General features: G+C 39.6%; 1 protein-coding gene and 1 long non-coding RNA gene across 12 annotated transcripts in view; one reads left to right on the top strand and one right to left on the bottom strand.

Moving 5' to 3' along the window:
• Nucleotides 1-15,763, top strand: part of FAM135B (family with sequence similarity 135 member B) — a 284,433-nt gene that overhangs the window by 78,478 nt on the left and 190,192 nt on the right. Inside the window, exon 3 of one of the 11 annotated variants that reach the window (XM_083826401.1) lies at nucleotides 12,230-12,311. The exons of the other annotated variants lie outside the window; for them this stretch is intronic. The gene's annotated coding sequence lies outside the window, so the exon portion shown is untranslated. The remainder of the gene's footprint in view (nucleotides 1-12,229; nucleotides 12,312-15,763) is intronic. 11 annotated transcript variants of the gene reach the window in all.
• On the bottom strand, nucleotides 7,490-9,601 carry LOC310895299. Its single transcript, XR_014580602.1, has 2 exons — nucleotides 9,331-9,601; nucleotides 7,490-9,134 (listed from the first exon to the last, which is right to left on the bottom strand). It is a non-coding gene; the product is annotated as an uncharacterized lncRNA (long non-coding RNA).

The following is a 15,763-nucleotide window of genomic DNA, read 5'->3' on the forward strand; positions in this document are numbered from 1 at the left end:
CTTTCCTCTCTGACATCCTTTAATAGCCAGCTGCTTTTATGAAGTGTGCTGTTCCTTGGCTTGTGCAGTTGTGATCTGGAAGCTGTCTTCCAACACCTGACTGGTTCAGTGGCACTTGGAGTTATAGAAGCATCTTGTGAGGGTGTGAACTAATCTCTTAACTGCGCCTCTAAGCTTAATTCTGAGCCTGCCAAGGCTGAGATGTGAAGTGGAAACATATATATAATTTAGACAGGAAATATAAAACATTATGGGATTCCTTACACAGTTGTAAACAATACTCTGTATCACTTTGCTTATGTGATTTGGCATTTCTAACAAAAGTAGTGCTCTGTGATAATGCTAAGAAGGATGCTGTGCCAGCGTGGAATGGAAGTAATGTGGGATGGTAGTGACTGATGTTCCTTGAAATGAGAAATATGAGAGATTCAAGGTAGCAGACTAATTATGTAGCTTGTTTACTTTTCAAGGAGGGTCACATTCCTATGACTGCTGTCGAATGGAGAAGTCAGTTTCGTATTGTCTTGGATCTGATTATTCTTAGATTACAGGTTTATCTTTGAATATCTGGGGGATGTGATAGCAGTCGCAGAAGAAGAAAGATAGGCGTAATACCTTGTTGTACTTTGTAGTAGTGAATCTCTGGTGGAGATTCACATTGGATGCATGTTCAGTTTGATTTATTTGTTTTCATGGTAGCTATACGCAGAGTTCAGGGTATTCATCTTTGACCGTGTTTCAGCCAATATCTCACCTGTAACCTAGCTTGTGCAAATACACTAAATTCTGTACAACACTGCGTGTTTCCTGAAACTACACAAAAGTCTGGGAGGTGGTTTCTTTTCCTTTTTTTTTTTTTTTAAACAGTGATCTTTTAAGTCAGGAGAAAGCAGCCTTAATTAGACTGGTTAAGACACAGAAATGTTAACAAGCTTTGCCAAGTGAAGTTGATGATGATAACGTTGTCTTTCCAAGACAGAGTTATCATCATCATGAACATGAACATACGTATCTTTAAAACAGCTAGTGTCTTCTGTAGTGTGCTGAGGCAAGAAACTTCCCATGTGAAACAAAAAAATAATAAAATAGGATACCTTCACTAGTAAAAACTAATTAAAAGAAAAACAACATGATACTTAGATGTCTTTGCAAAGCTGTGGGAAACCTGCATGACCTTGTTTATTTGGTTCTTTTGGGGCATATATAGTGTAAAAAATGTTGTCTTTACACTGTTTTTGCTTGCAGAATCAGGGTCTTTGCACTCTGTGTCTCCAAAGACCTTGCGGTGTATGTCTGAGCTGTGCTTACTCGGGACGCTGCCTCATCTGACTTGTTCAGGATAACCCATTTTGTGATATGATAACTGAAACTGACAAAAAAAAAAAAAAGGATGAGGAATAGTGAATTTTCCTTTTGTATTTCAGAGATTCTTCGGTCTTGTGTGGCCAAATCTCTTCATGCAAAGGATCGTTTTGTTTCATTTCATATTCCTAGATGTTAGTGGCTGTCTCCCAACACAAAGATTGCTTTCAATAAGCAAGCCAGTTCTATTTTTATGCCTACCTTGCTGTGTGCAAGCTGGAAGTTGCTTCTTACTGCAGCAAGCTCCCTACTGTTGCGATGAGCCTCGAAGAGTCTTGGGCTTTCACGTACCTGAGCTTTGTGGCTGCATTCCACATGCCTGTGTTACCTGAAGCGACTGTTTGTTATAATGAAAAATGCTATTTTTCAGCCCACTGATTTATTTGGAGGACTGGGGAGAGGCTGCAGATCTTTTCGACTGCCACAAAATCTAATAAACTAGTAGATCTGTGCATGTTTTTGAAAGCCAACTGAACTGCTGCTTAAATTTGTTTGATTTTACTAGAAATGCAAGGAAGCGCATTTTGGGAGCAATCAGTCCAGTGGTGCCAACTCAGTGTTTGACAGAAAGCATGAAGAAATACCACAAAACAAAGCACAGTGATTTGGAGCGCATTGCAGATAGCAAAGTCTAATTCCCTGTGGATTTGTTTGCTCAGGTTCAGGCACAATTTTTGCACACTGTTAGCCTGGACACCCTCTACTCTGGATGTTGTGTCTCCACAATCAGGCTAGACTGCAACCAGACTTGAATTGCCATGTCTCCAGGTTGACTTCAGCATCACGTTTTGTCTGGAAAAACAGAAATCAATTTCTTAGGTGTTGGAAACAAATTCCATTTGGTGCTTTTTCAGTAGTAGAAAGGTGATTTTACTTGATTCCTTCTCTGATGAGACAGCACTTTACTTGAGCTCTCTGGTCTGACACACAGAAAAGAAGCATTTGTTTGGGCTTTGTCAACCCAGTAGACCACAACTGATAATTCCCTTGTACCTTTTGTACAGTTTCTGAGCTACAGTAACACTGCTCTTCCTCCACTGGTGATTTGAGTTGTCAATGACTCAGGGGTGAGCCAGACTGATCTGTGCCCAAATCACCCCTTTCTGCGGGTCACTGTCCTCCTCTGATCAATGCAGAGCGAGGTGGCAGCACTTTGTGGCCAATTAATTGTCAGAGTGACTTTAATGGTAATGGTGAATATGAGACAAATTAAGGAGTTCAGGGGCTGCTTGGAAGCAAGAATTTAGTTTGATTAGAGATATAAGTACACTCACTGACAACCATCCGCATAGTGAAAATTTAAGGAGTTTCAGCTGGTTCTGGTAATTTAAATTATTGAAACCTATCCCCAGGCATGGAAGCAGAGAAGCTTTTTCTCCATACCTGCTTCCCCCCTGCAGTAATGCTGAGGCACCTGAGATGGACGCGTTCAATGATTCCAGTCAGTCACTGAGGGCAGGTGAGGTGGCTTCTTCAGAAGTCTGCTTACCTAAAACGATCCGCTGGTGCCTAAATGAGACAAACACCACCATGAAAGTTAGTTTGTCAAGACAGGCACTCTCTGAAGTCAGGTCAAGAAATTTATTGGCTTGAATAAGACCAGGATTTCACCCGCTAGTTTTTCAGAATTAAGTGTTCAGAGGCTTATTGTTGGACAATCAATAGCTGCTGCAAGAAGAGTTAGCGCAGACGGAGGGTGAATATCTCTGTAGCCATTTCAGATGTGACTTTTTATTTTTTTCCCCAGTTTGTGTGCATCTAGCAATTTCTTAATTATAGTACCCAGCACTTACAGCTATTTACCTCTTCAAAGCACTGCACAATTATTAACAAATTAATTACTGCTTCATTGCCCTGTGAAATAATACCCTGATAGTTGTCTGATTATTGGACTGTCATCCAGTGAATGAGAATAACCCTGTTGGTTATAATACCAGGTCACCTATGGTAGAACATTCAAATATATTTTTGCCAAGAGAGACAGGTGAGACCACACGTTCTGATGATTTGCATTGCAAAGTTTATTTGATGAGACGATAAAAATCCTGTAATGTGGCGGTTAACTTGGGTAGAACGGGAAGAGTGAAGGGATGTTACTTCAGTCAGTGGAGCAGTCATGGGAGCTGCTTATATGAGAATTCACTCTGGTAGGAGTGGTTTAACAGAGGACTGTCATCTCTGCAAGCTCCTCCACAGAAATGGGAATGGAAATGCTGTGGTTGAAAAGAATAATGTCTGAAATGTTGCAATTAGAGGAAGGTTTAGGGGTACAGAAAGTCCAAACTATCTTTTTTGGAAAAGGGGAGCTTCCGTTTCATTAGTATTCTCACTTTGCCTTCTGCAAATTTAAGTAGTTCCTTCTAAGAAAATATGATCTAACGTGAGGATTAATTAGACTGTTAACCACATTTATCTCCTTTACACAAGAGATCATTCCCTGATGAGGGGGGGAAAAGGGATGTTTTATAACGAGTAATGAAAATATGGCAATTTAGGGAATTAACATAGTGTAGTGGCTGACGCAAATGTTTTTCTATTTATAAGACTAAATATGTTAGGCTGTCAGAACCTCAAGAGCTAAATGCTGGGAATGATGGACCCCTATTGCCAAGGCTGTACAAACAAGCAAGAGGAAGAGCTGCTTGCTGAGGGCTAAGAAGAGATCTAAATGACATGGGAATTGTTCAGTGCCTCATAAAGCTCCAGTTTCTGTGCCCCTCTTATGAATTCTACAAGTTGCAGCTATATAAAAGTATTTATCAGATTTAGGAATCTTTAGGGTTTCCACTTGATAACTTTGAATAGATTTTTTTTTTGGTAGAGGTATTCATTCACCACTTGCGAGTGGTGACAGTGGATACTTAGGTTATTGGCATGAAAAGGCAGCTTCTCTCTCTAACAGCTTTCTTGTGCTTCCTGCATGTGTTGTCTAATGGACACCATGCTGATTTGGGTTAATAAAATGGTGGGATTAGAAATCAGCAGTTGCCTTGTGAGGGATGCAGCCACACATCTCTTGTAAGAATTAGGCTTGTTGTCCAATTGGCCTCCAAGGCACTGGGAAAAAGCAGTAAATTCCTGCTCCGAAAGTGCCCTCCCTTTGTTTCAGACAGTCACAAATGTGTTGTGTGAACCACAGAGCTGAGCTACAAATGTTCCTAAGGCATGTGGATTGGGGTGGTGCCCTGTCAATTTGATGCTGTGGACACAACTGAGATTATGGGTTCTTCTGTAAACTCTTTCTCCCCTTAGCCCTTCTTCTTTTGTTCACTGCTCTCACTGCTTGATGGATTTGTTCTTCTTTGGAACTTTATTTATTTATTTTTTATCTTTTAAAGCAGGTTACGCATCTGTTTTTCTGATAGAGTATCTCTGTTCTCCAGCTTTTAGCTGAAGTTTCTGCTAGAGAGACCGAGTCAATGATTTGGCCACTAGATTGCTCTTGCCAGATTTGTTCCTTGCCATCAAAATAAGACTGACAGCATGTCTCTGTGTTTTTCATTTAAAAGAATGGATCTTCCTAGCTCACAGAACCCTAAGCAAAAGGGATAGTTTTCCTGTGAACAATGTTTATGTATATGAAATTATTTCATTCCGAAGATGTAATTAAGATCTTGCTTTGTGGGGCCAGGAATAATGTCGTCAAATTTTTAGTTTGTTCTAGCACTTTAAAATTTAGCATTTAGATTTATTTATTTTATTATTTTATTTTTTTTCCAAAAGATTAATGCAGAGCTGTAGACTAAATAGTTCAGTACATCCTATTTACATAACCTTCTTGCTGGGCTGGATTCCAGATTTTCTTGATTTCATATGTTTTATATCTCCTCAAGAGAGATTAATTCTATGTTAATTACCATATTAGGGTCAGCTAAGTTAACAAATATGGTTTGTGATTTACGTAACTTTAACAGCACTTTACCTGGTAGCTTTTTAAAATAAAATGTTTGACTACATTCGGGAAAGATTTTTTAAGAACCTTTTTTAAAAAAAAAACTTTTTTTTCAAAAAAAACTAAAATAATGAGAGACTGAGAAGCAGTCTACTCTAGTCACTGGCTGCATTTCTAATTTTCCTATTTTAGAATACATTAGAAACTCCCCAGGCTCTACTACTAACTGCAGTGGGAGATTATCTGGGTGTACATGTACACACCTCCACTCAGATGTCTGAATATGGAGCTGAATCCCATATGAAGAGGTTCTTTAAATATTCTCTGTCATTGCATGGTTATATGTTCCTGATAGTCAGCTCTTGCTCTTTGTTTCAATGTTGTCGTCAAGTGTGTTTTCCATGTTGACTTTGAACACCATTTCATGAGTAGTCAATGTAATCTTTATACCATGGCATTACCAATAGTTATACCATGACTATTTTGTATCACATTTCCCTGTGTCCCTTTGTGTTGGTGTTTTTCAGCAGTGGTAGCAATCTGCACTACTTGTGATTTTCATAATTTCATCCAAAGTCCAAGAAATATTTCTGTGATTGTCTGTACCAAAACCACCTTGATCTCATACATTTCACTCAGGTGTTATAAAGCCAATGAATTCTTGCAGACCTCAGATGAAGTATGGATGTGCCCCACTGGAGAACCATAGTTTTGCTGAAGCAGGGTCTTCATCCTAATATTGATCCTCCTGTGTTAAAAGCTATGTAAAGCTCACTACAGACTCAAAACAGATATGCATTCAGATTAATTTTTGGGGAGGCTGATGCATTTTTGTAGATAGGTTAACACACTACAGAAATACAGGTTGCAACCCCTTCAAACTATTGTGGCTCAAACTCATTACCAGAAACACTGACTCTGTGGGAATCTGCCTTCTTTGTAAGGCACTCTTCCTCTGTCTTTCATAAAATCCAGTTCTGCTCTACCTTCCTACTGGAGTTGGTCAGGTTGCACTCATATAAGCAAGTGCAGAGTTCATTCTGTGCTGATTACTCTTTATTGAAATTTCCTACATTTAGTCTTTAAAATAATCTCCCACTGTTTTATTTAGAATCTGTTTTTGTAAAAAAATCTGCTGTTTGGCTATTCTGACAGACAGATGCTATTTAAAAGCAAAAATGGTAGAAGAAAATAGTATGAAGATCCCAGTGTAGATTTGTCTCTGAAGCAATAAACTCTGACCAGGTCATAGTTGCTTCCATGAACTGTCATGCTGTGTGCAATGTTTAGTATATATTTATTCTAGTATGTAATTGTTTTAGTATATTTTAGTATATAATGCTTCATTGAAGCATTAATGATTTTGAAAGACTCACTGTCTGCCTGTAACCAGTGGTATGCATGAGAGTTTCATAAGTGTTTAAAGAGATTCCAGGTCTAGGAAAATAGAAACATAAAAAATCATGAGACTGCAGTGGGGAAAAAAAGCAGGTTGTAGTTATTTGTCATCCAAGTACTTCAGCCAGTTTCCCACACTGTCAAATCCCAAGGTATCTTGCTAAATATTGGTTAAAGAAAACGCTTATGGGATGAAGTGAGAATGGATGGTAAGCACTCATGGAAAGCTGTTCAATACCAGCAAGCTGGAGCACAAAAGGCCTGGTATGATGGAAGAAGAAAGTACTGGGAATAGCATAAGAAAAATACTTTCTGAAGTACTTTCCTGGGATTCATAGCTCTCATGCATTTCGTTGTAGCCTTTGAGCCAAGTGAGTGCTATTTGTTCCTTTTTTTTTTTTTTCATAAAGGGAGTAGAAACATAAAGAAGCTAAATGACTCATCCAAAGTCAGCTAGAAAATGTGTAACAACATAGAAAAAAAATCAGATGTCTTTTATCACAAGGTTGCACAGTGTTCTTTCAATCATTCTTCCCCTTTGAGATGTGAGCAGAGTGCAAGGCTATTTTGTGTTGAATAAATATCTATGCAAGAATGGGGATGTGATATGAAGTTTTGGAAATGATATGGTGGCTGCGGGAAGCACAAATTTGAAAAACAGATCAGGTTTGCTGTGGGTCTAGCCAAGAAAAAAAATGGTGGAGAAATCCAAGTGGTAGCTAGCTCAGGTCTAACTTCAACACGCTGTTTGGAGCTAATAGAAATGATGGTTAGAGTGATGTTTTGTCTCTTGACCAATTATACTAGCTGAAGTGACTAAGAGGAAAACAGGCAAAATTCATAGGCAGATAAATTTTTAATGTTTCATAAGAGTTTCCAGCCTTTATGTTGTTTCCTTTGATTGGAAATTAGCTACTGAATTCCTTCTGAGCTCTTACTGGCATCCATGAGTGACAGCAGTTACTCTTCGCTATATATGAAAATCCACAGGAGACTGGCAGGTGATGGACAGATTTTAATTTCATTTCTTCTCAGCTGAGTTATGAAAATGTGATATTTCTCTGCATAAACCTCAGAAATTTCAACTCATACAGAATACTGAAACATGTCCCTTCAGAGATCAGGCAACCAACCCCAAGCAGATATATTTTATCTACTGTCCAAGAATAGCTGAAACATTTCAGTCTTCAATAGCATCAAACAACTACACAATGCCTTGGAGATCATCTAATGATGATGAGGAATGTAGTTTGTTAGACAGCTCTTCTGATCCATTTGAACTGTATGAGATAAAAGCTCTTATGCATATAAGAGTGGAATTTTTCAGTGGAAAACCACAAAGTGACATTCCAGACACAGCAAAGCACTGTCATAAGTCTCACTATTCTGTCCATAACAAATATTTTCTTTGAATATTTTTTCTCTAATGCAGATAGTGAAATGAATGGCTAGAAACAACAACTAAGCTGAAAAGGTTAAAAAAAATTAAAAATTCCAAACCTGTAAAACTGTAATTCTGTAAAAGGAATCACGATTGTTTTGAGATTTCTGCTGATTTTGAGCCATTCTTGGAAGAGAAAACCAAGGAATCCAGTTCTGATGGGGCTTGCTGCAGAAGTCCAGGCTTTAGCAGAAATGCACCTTGATGTCTGACTGGTTTTGCTTCTGTAACTTGTTTCAACGCTGTTCATCTTTGTCAGCATCATTAAACTTGAGGGTGCCCTTTTTGGGTTTGGATTTGAGCCAGCAATTTAAAAGGGTGCTCCTTCAGCAGCAAATACTAATGCTCGAAGTGAGAGATGAGACAACAGCACAGTGACTGGCTGCAATTTGAAGCATTTTCAGTACAAATGACAAAAACACTTAAAACCGCAGGGTCTGCTTTTCAGTGTTGACATGCACTTGGCATGTTTGTACAAGTCTTCATTCACCATCTCTCTGTGCTTCAAATAAGCACTCAGGATATTTTCAGACACGCTGTGGCAGAGGATGAGCTCAGATATGGAAAAAACCCCTGCTATTATCAGGACTGTTGCAGGGATTGCTAGCCACGCTCATAAAAAAGAGGAATATGTTCTTCTAGAGGTTTAGATTTAGCTATTAGATATCATCATCATCCAAACAAGAAGCCTGGAAGTTATATAAAGAACTGCCCTGTATTTGCGGTATGTAATTCAGCGGGTGTGTATAATTTAGTGCATGTGTCTGTGCATATGCACGCACACATGTTGGTAGGCATATGTCTTCTTTCAGTCTAGAATAAACATATTTTAAACAAGCATCAGCCTCAGCCACAGGGTTTCTTTCCTTCTAGTGTCTGTGGTCTGTTGACTAAGGAAATCCTTCACTAGTGGTACATCTTCATAACTTGTTTACAGCTAGGTACTTAGAGACTGCATTCCTGTTGTGGTTTAACCCAGATGGCAGCCGAGCACCACAAAGCCGTTTGCTCACTCCTCCCGCAGTGGGATGGGGGAGAGAACTGGAGGAAAAAAAAAAAGTTGAAACTCATGGGTTGAGATAATGACAGTTTAATAGGACAGAAAAGGAAGGGAAAATAATAATAATGGTGATAAGAATATACAAAACAAGCGATGCACAATACATCGCTCACCACCCGCTGACCAATACTCAGCCAGATCCTGCGCAGCACCAGCCCCCTGCTCCAGCCAACTCACCCAGTTTTATTGCTGAGCACGATGTTAGATGGTGTGGGACATCCTTTGGCCAGTCTGGGCCAGCTGTCCTGGTTCTGTCCCCTCCAGCTCCTGGTACACCACCAGCTTCATTGCCGGCAGGGCAGCACGAGATGCTGGTAAGTCCTTGGCTCTGTGTGAGCACTGCTCTGCAACAACTAAAACATCGGTGTGTTATCAGCATTATACTTATCCTAAATCCAAAACACAGCACCATACTTACTAGGAGAAAATTAACTAGCTACTAGGAGAAAATTAACTCTATCCCAGTCCAAACCAGTACAATTCCTTAACCCTGCTGAGGACTAAAAAAGAAAGTACTATTTCTTATTGAAACGTAGCCACCTCTTTGCAATGAGAAAACAGTCTGAGCTGCTGACAGGTGGAGAGGAATGAAGACAGACTTCACAAAATGAAGCATGTAGATACCTCCCATGTGCACTTCTTGCGGCAGTAAAGTGTAATAATCCGCTCACTCCACTCAGCTGGAGTTTTATGTGTTGCAGAATATAAAAACTTTATATATTTTAGTGAGATGATCTCTGGGAAGGAGGGATGGGAGCTGTTTCATTGTTTTCAGTAGCTGACTGAGTATAAAAGGATTAAGAATTTAATTATGAATTTACCAAAAACTGAATTAATTTGGTACTTCAAATTCAAGACAGCTTCCTGGTACTTCATCTCTCATCTTCTCTAGTTAAATGCCTAGGCATATATCACCATGTTTGTACACCAGGTTGACAGAGTATCTGATGTCCAGGCTAAACCTGAGCTTTCTTTACTGAAATGCACTTACTGAAGCATCGATAGTGGATTGTTGGTTCTGAGGTTGCTAGATCACATGCAGTCTATTGCTGAATATTGGCTTTCACATACAAAATAAGCTGCAAAAAGGAAGAATTTACCTTGAAGTTTTCTAGTCTTGCGTAACTCATCAAAACAAGAGGCAAAATTTCTTTAGGGTTGAGAGAGGACTTTAGCATGGGAAAAGAGAGAAACAACTTTTTCTCATCCTGTAAATAATTCCATTGACCCAGGTTGCTCAATGTATATGCAGGCCAACAAGGTATGGCTCCTAAAGTCAATTTTCATGTGTACCAAGGGTCTAAGGAAGATAACATCTCTCACATCTTCCTGCTGCAGCTCAAGCTGGGCCAAGATTTGTGTTTCCCATAACCCACTGTCATGGGTTGCTGGTCTTGGGATTTTGAAGTGGATGACTAGCAGCTATTTTCATTCAAAAAATCATGTTTAGATTAAGGGAAAAGTTTAAAGGACTCGAGACAATTCCTCTAAAATCTTCAGTTATGGTCTGGTACGTGCATTTTGTGGTAGCAGTTTGTCTAAGCTGGACATGCAGTAGTCATCTTCCTCTTATAGAAGATTTTGAGACTGTGTACATTCTCAGATTCATACAATCATAGAATGGTTTGCGTTGGAAGGGACCTTAAAGATTGTCTAGATCCACCCCCCCTGCCATGGGCAGGGACACCTCCCACTAAATCAGATTGTTCAAAGCCCCATCCAGCCTGGCCTTCATATCCTGCTCAGATTTGCTTTGCTCCCATTTGACCTCTGTGGTAATATTATTCAATAGCTGACTGCAGATTATAGATCTAAACTCTTGGATGGAGGAATCATCCATATGTCAGACGACACCTGCATTTTTATATTTCCACTATCCTTCTCCACCTATTTAAATAAATAATTTTTTGTCCTTTCTCTTTTCTAAAAAGCTATTTTTAAATAAATGCTCTCCCACTAGGATGCAATGTAAGTAATTAACTAAGCAGAAAGTTTTTATATCATAAATCATGATAATATTAAAAGAGAAGCTTTCACATACCGGTGAGTCGCACGATATTTACTCTATGTGAAAAAAGACAAGTTTAACATTTTGTTCTGCAGTCTGCAGCTCTTATCAATTTAATGTCCAGTGATGACTGTTGATAGGAAAGCAGCAGTACACTTAAAAATCCTAGGAGAAGGTTATTGCCTCTTGACCACATCACAGACGCTTTCAACTCAGTTAAATGAATAAATGCTTTACTGTACACACATGAAATTGCAGAGCTTGCTCCTTAAAGCAGTATCAAAATTTGTCACATGCAGGTGCACATTAGTTGAAATGGAAATTTATGCAACATACTGGTTCTCTGCACATATAGTAGCCTTGTGTACGTTAGAGTTTACGTGACCATACATTTGTTGTGTAGTTAAATACCTGCTCTAATGAGCATGCCTGGCTGTGCTCTGTTGTAAAAATCATCTTTTATTTATTAAATGAGAGCAGTGGTGATACGCTGACTGCACAGAAATAGATCATTGGCGCGTGTGTTTAGAATAAACACCAGTTCAACTGGCTAAATGACTTTGAACTACTAATGGGAGATTTTTACAATAAAAGAAATTAGCTTCTATTGTTCCCGCAATTTAGACTATGAAAAATCCATTGAAATGTTAATCTCTGCCATGACCACTGCTGGCTAACAATTGTGTTTATGTCCTCTTAGCAACATTAAATGGCTCCTAAAGCAGCTATATTGGCATTTCAGGCTCTTCCTGGCACAAAAATTATACAGTGGGATGGGAGTGGGTTCTGAATTGGTGGGTTGTTTCAAAAAGAGGATGTACCACAAATATTATTTGTTTAATAGCTGTCTGAAAAAGCAGATGTGCAGATAATGTATTGAGCTAAATGAGGTGTTGAAAGGGTTAGGCATTTGCTTGCGCGGCACATGCATACTTCACTAACAAGACTTCCAGGCGGGCTGTTTACAGGTGGTTTTCAGTAATTATTAGTTACTTAGATTATTAGTGACTTGCTGATGTTAAAGTACCGGTGTGCTTTATTTTAATGTACTTTGTTTTGTGGGCATAGGGGCTGATTTCCAGATGAGCTGGGCTTCCACAAATTGCAGCTAATGGGAGCTGCAGGTGTTCAGAAGATCTTTAAAGAAGAGGTGAGCAAAGAGACTTCAGAAAATCTCTGATTTGCCTGCAGTGCTGTTGCAGCTGCAACCCCCCGCCTCCTCCCACTTCTGGAGTTAAGTAACATCAAGGCTCAAGTGCCATCCGTGAGATTTTAGGAATTTAAAATTCTCTATTTGGGTGGTTTGATTGCTAGAGAAGACTACCCAAAGTAGAACTGAATCTCCCGTTTCCCAGGAGAGAGCTCTGCCAGGGATGCAGAGGGTTTTCTGTTTTAGAATGGGTCTTTCTTGATTTATTTAAATTTTCCTATTTTGTATTTTAAAAATTAAACACTAATGAGAATGGGGTTGGAGCCAATGTCTCTTGCATGCCCTCCAATTCTTTAAACCCCACTTGAAGAGAAATTTTCTCTGTGTAATCAAATTTTTGGTTATTTATACACATTGGAACATGTCCACTGGGGGAAAGCCAGGATGAGGCATCCTAGAATTTCCCCCAATTACAGAACTGTAAGGATGGTGAGTACTGGGCTACCTGCTGTAGTTAGGGGAGAAGCAGAATATCAAAGTCAGCACTTTGCCTCTCACAAATGACCTAGCCACTGGGACGAGGAGGGACACTCTTTTTCTTCTCTCCTCTTTTTTATGAGATATATCTTGCTTTTAATAAAATTGCCTATCAGAAGAGGAAAAAAAGTTTCACTTACCGTTTATTTTTATTTTTTTAATAATCATATGTGTTTGCTATTTATATGAATTTATTTTGGGGAAGGATAGGGTGATGAAAGGAACAACGTTTTAGTTTAAGCTGATCTTTATTTCACTCAGCCAGTGAATTGCATCCTCTTCTATGTCTTCTCATTCATCCTCCTTTAGGATATTTCTCCATGTTCAGCTATTTCACAACACAATTGTTAGAGAAAACACAGGAAAAAGGTGTTGATCCTTCTGTTGCAAAAGCCAACCTATGGATGTTAGCAGTGGAGGAAACAGTACATTTCTATTTAACACATTTATTCTTTGTTTTGTTTTGATTCCAGGGCATGTACAGTAGCTAATCCTCCCCTACAGTTTTAAAACAGAGTTCTACCAAGTAATGAGATGGCAGCTACTAGCCAGCATGTTCAGCTTTCACCGTCTCTCAATATGCTTAAAAATAGGTTCAAAATGTAAACATAGAAAGTCATATTACTGTGATGAAGCTTTTTGGATAGGGCTGACCCTATCTGACTATTCGCTGATTCACATATTGCTGTGCTGTGTGAGTGCAGGTATACGTTTATGATTGCAGCCCCGACAGACTCTTTCTCTAAGTCTGCCTTATACCAACATCACTGGGTCTTTCACTCCCATTTCTTCCACTCCTAGTATTGCACCCCAAATTGTCCCCAGGTTGACCTGGGCAACTCAAGGTAAGGAACAAAATGGGTGCTATGAGTCTACAGAGCTGCAGCTCATCCTCACCCTGGGCTTCCCCCCTTCCCTCCTCCTGCTCTGTGTGTGTGCATTGCTTCAGTTACCCTTCTGCACCAAAGCAAGAAATGATTTGGGTGAGTCGGTACAAGCTGTGAGTCTCACAGTTGTGAGCAACTCTGCGTAGGCATTTGCCAGGGGCCTGCTATTAAAGCTCATAGCGCTGCAGAGCTTCCACCTACTTCCCTCTTGAGATACTACCTACAGCCCGTTTAGTTTGACTGATTGTTCTTAGACTGTGATCTCAACTTTGCAGAGTCCTGGGCTATGAGGAAAGGACATCATGGAGGTGGATCTGATAGCCCTTGTAATAGCACTTGAAGATTATTTTTTCTTACAGTTGTGACTGCTGAGTTACGTGTTGAATTTTTGCTCCAAAATATTCTTGCTCCTAAAGACAGGGCCACAATAGCTCTGTTGATAGCCTTCTTCGCATTTGATGTCTTTCCCTACATATGCCCAGAAAATATGTCCCTTCATGGTGTCCTCCTCCCATTTATCCTCCTGTAGTAGCAACACAGATGTGTAGTCTATAATGCCCTGATTTAGCTATGTCTCTTAGGAGGATCATCCTTATGCTGTAGGTTTACAGGCAGCTTTAGCAGGCATCATGATTAGATTAAGCTGCTTGTCACGACATGACTGCACAGGACTGCAAAACTTGGTCATCCATTTACAGACTAATTTTAGTTGGAAGAGACCTCTGGAGATGATCTGGTCCTACCCCTGCTCTAGGCAGGTCTGCCTTTGTCAGGGTGATCAAGGCCACGTCTTGCTGAGTTTTAAATATGTTGGATGGACATTCCACCACCTCTCTGGGCAACTTTCCAGTGTGCAACCGCTCATGTAGTGAAAAATATTTTCCTTACATTTGACCATAATTTCCTTTGCTGTAGCTTATGTCCATTGTCATCTAAGCAAAATAATTTGGCTGATTTCATCAACGCCGTCTCACACATAAGGTGATTCTTTATTTATGCATTTCTCAATTTCTCAGTGAACAGACAGTATTGTTGTACAGAAGTTCATTTATTTATTTATTTTCAGAAAAGGACAGCATTTTAACATCATGGATTTAAGCCGCCTTTTGTGTAAATCTTGGGTGCACTGAGTGATGCCCATTAGAATACATTTGTAAAAGAACCATAGCTTCTAGCAGGAGGGGCAGCTTGACGACTTTGCCCGTATCAGTCAGGATAACAGAGAGGCTGGTACCATGAAGAACCACTTATTTTCAATTGTTGAATACCCAGTCCTATCACACTCGCTTAATTCCTCATCTGTGAGCCAAGCAAGCCTAATAAATTAGATTGAGGATGTTGATGTTAAAATAGCATATGTTCAGAGATACTTAGGTAAGCAGAGAGGGAAGTGAGTGAGGTATCTGACTCCACAGAGCTGTTAAGAAGGTGAGAAGTCATTCTTGTGAAGGGTCAAGACAGGAGTTCTTTAACAGATTAAGGCAACTGGTTTTGAAATGTCACCACAAATCTTATACATAATGGTGCAGGTTTGACCCTTTGTAAGTGTAATTGAGCATAGCTCCATTGACTTCCCTGTATCTCCACTAGATGCCAGATGAGCATCTTGTCCTTAGTTTATTTTCATGTTCATTTAGTGCCTGCGGCACAATGATATCACAGTTGCTGTGCAGGGAATAGACTGTGCTGAACAAATATCACAGCTCATACTGGAGGAAGAAATTGTGATGAAATATTTTCATATCAGGAAATGCTGTTTTTGTCAAAAAAGGTAGTAATTGTACAAGAAGGTGTTGATTGTGATGAAATTTTGCTTTGAGGAAAGAAAACACACACACACCAGAACTGACACATACTAAAACACATCAGCAATGTCCAAATCATCTATTTTAAAAAATGGAATATCAGAAGTTTCTTTTCATTCCAAAACAAACCACGACAAAAAGCCACAACAGATTCTGTACTTCTCTTGCTGTTGGGAGTGGGGTGGGAGGGGTGAGGGGGATGAGAGGGGGCATAGGAAGGGGG

The sequence above is a fragment of the Anser anser genome (assembly GCF_964211835.1).
Source record: "Anser anser genome assembly, chromosome: 2".
In the NCBI taxonomy this organism is placed as follows: Eukaryota; Metazoa; Chordata; class Aves; order Anseriformes; family Anatidae; genus Anser; species Anser anser.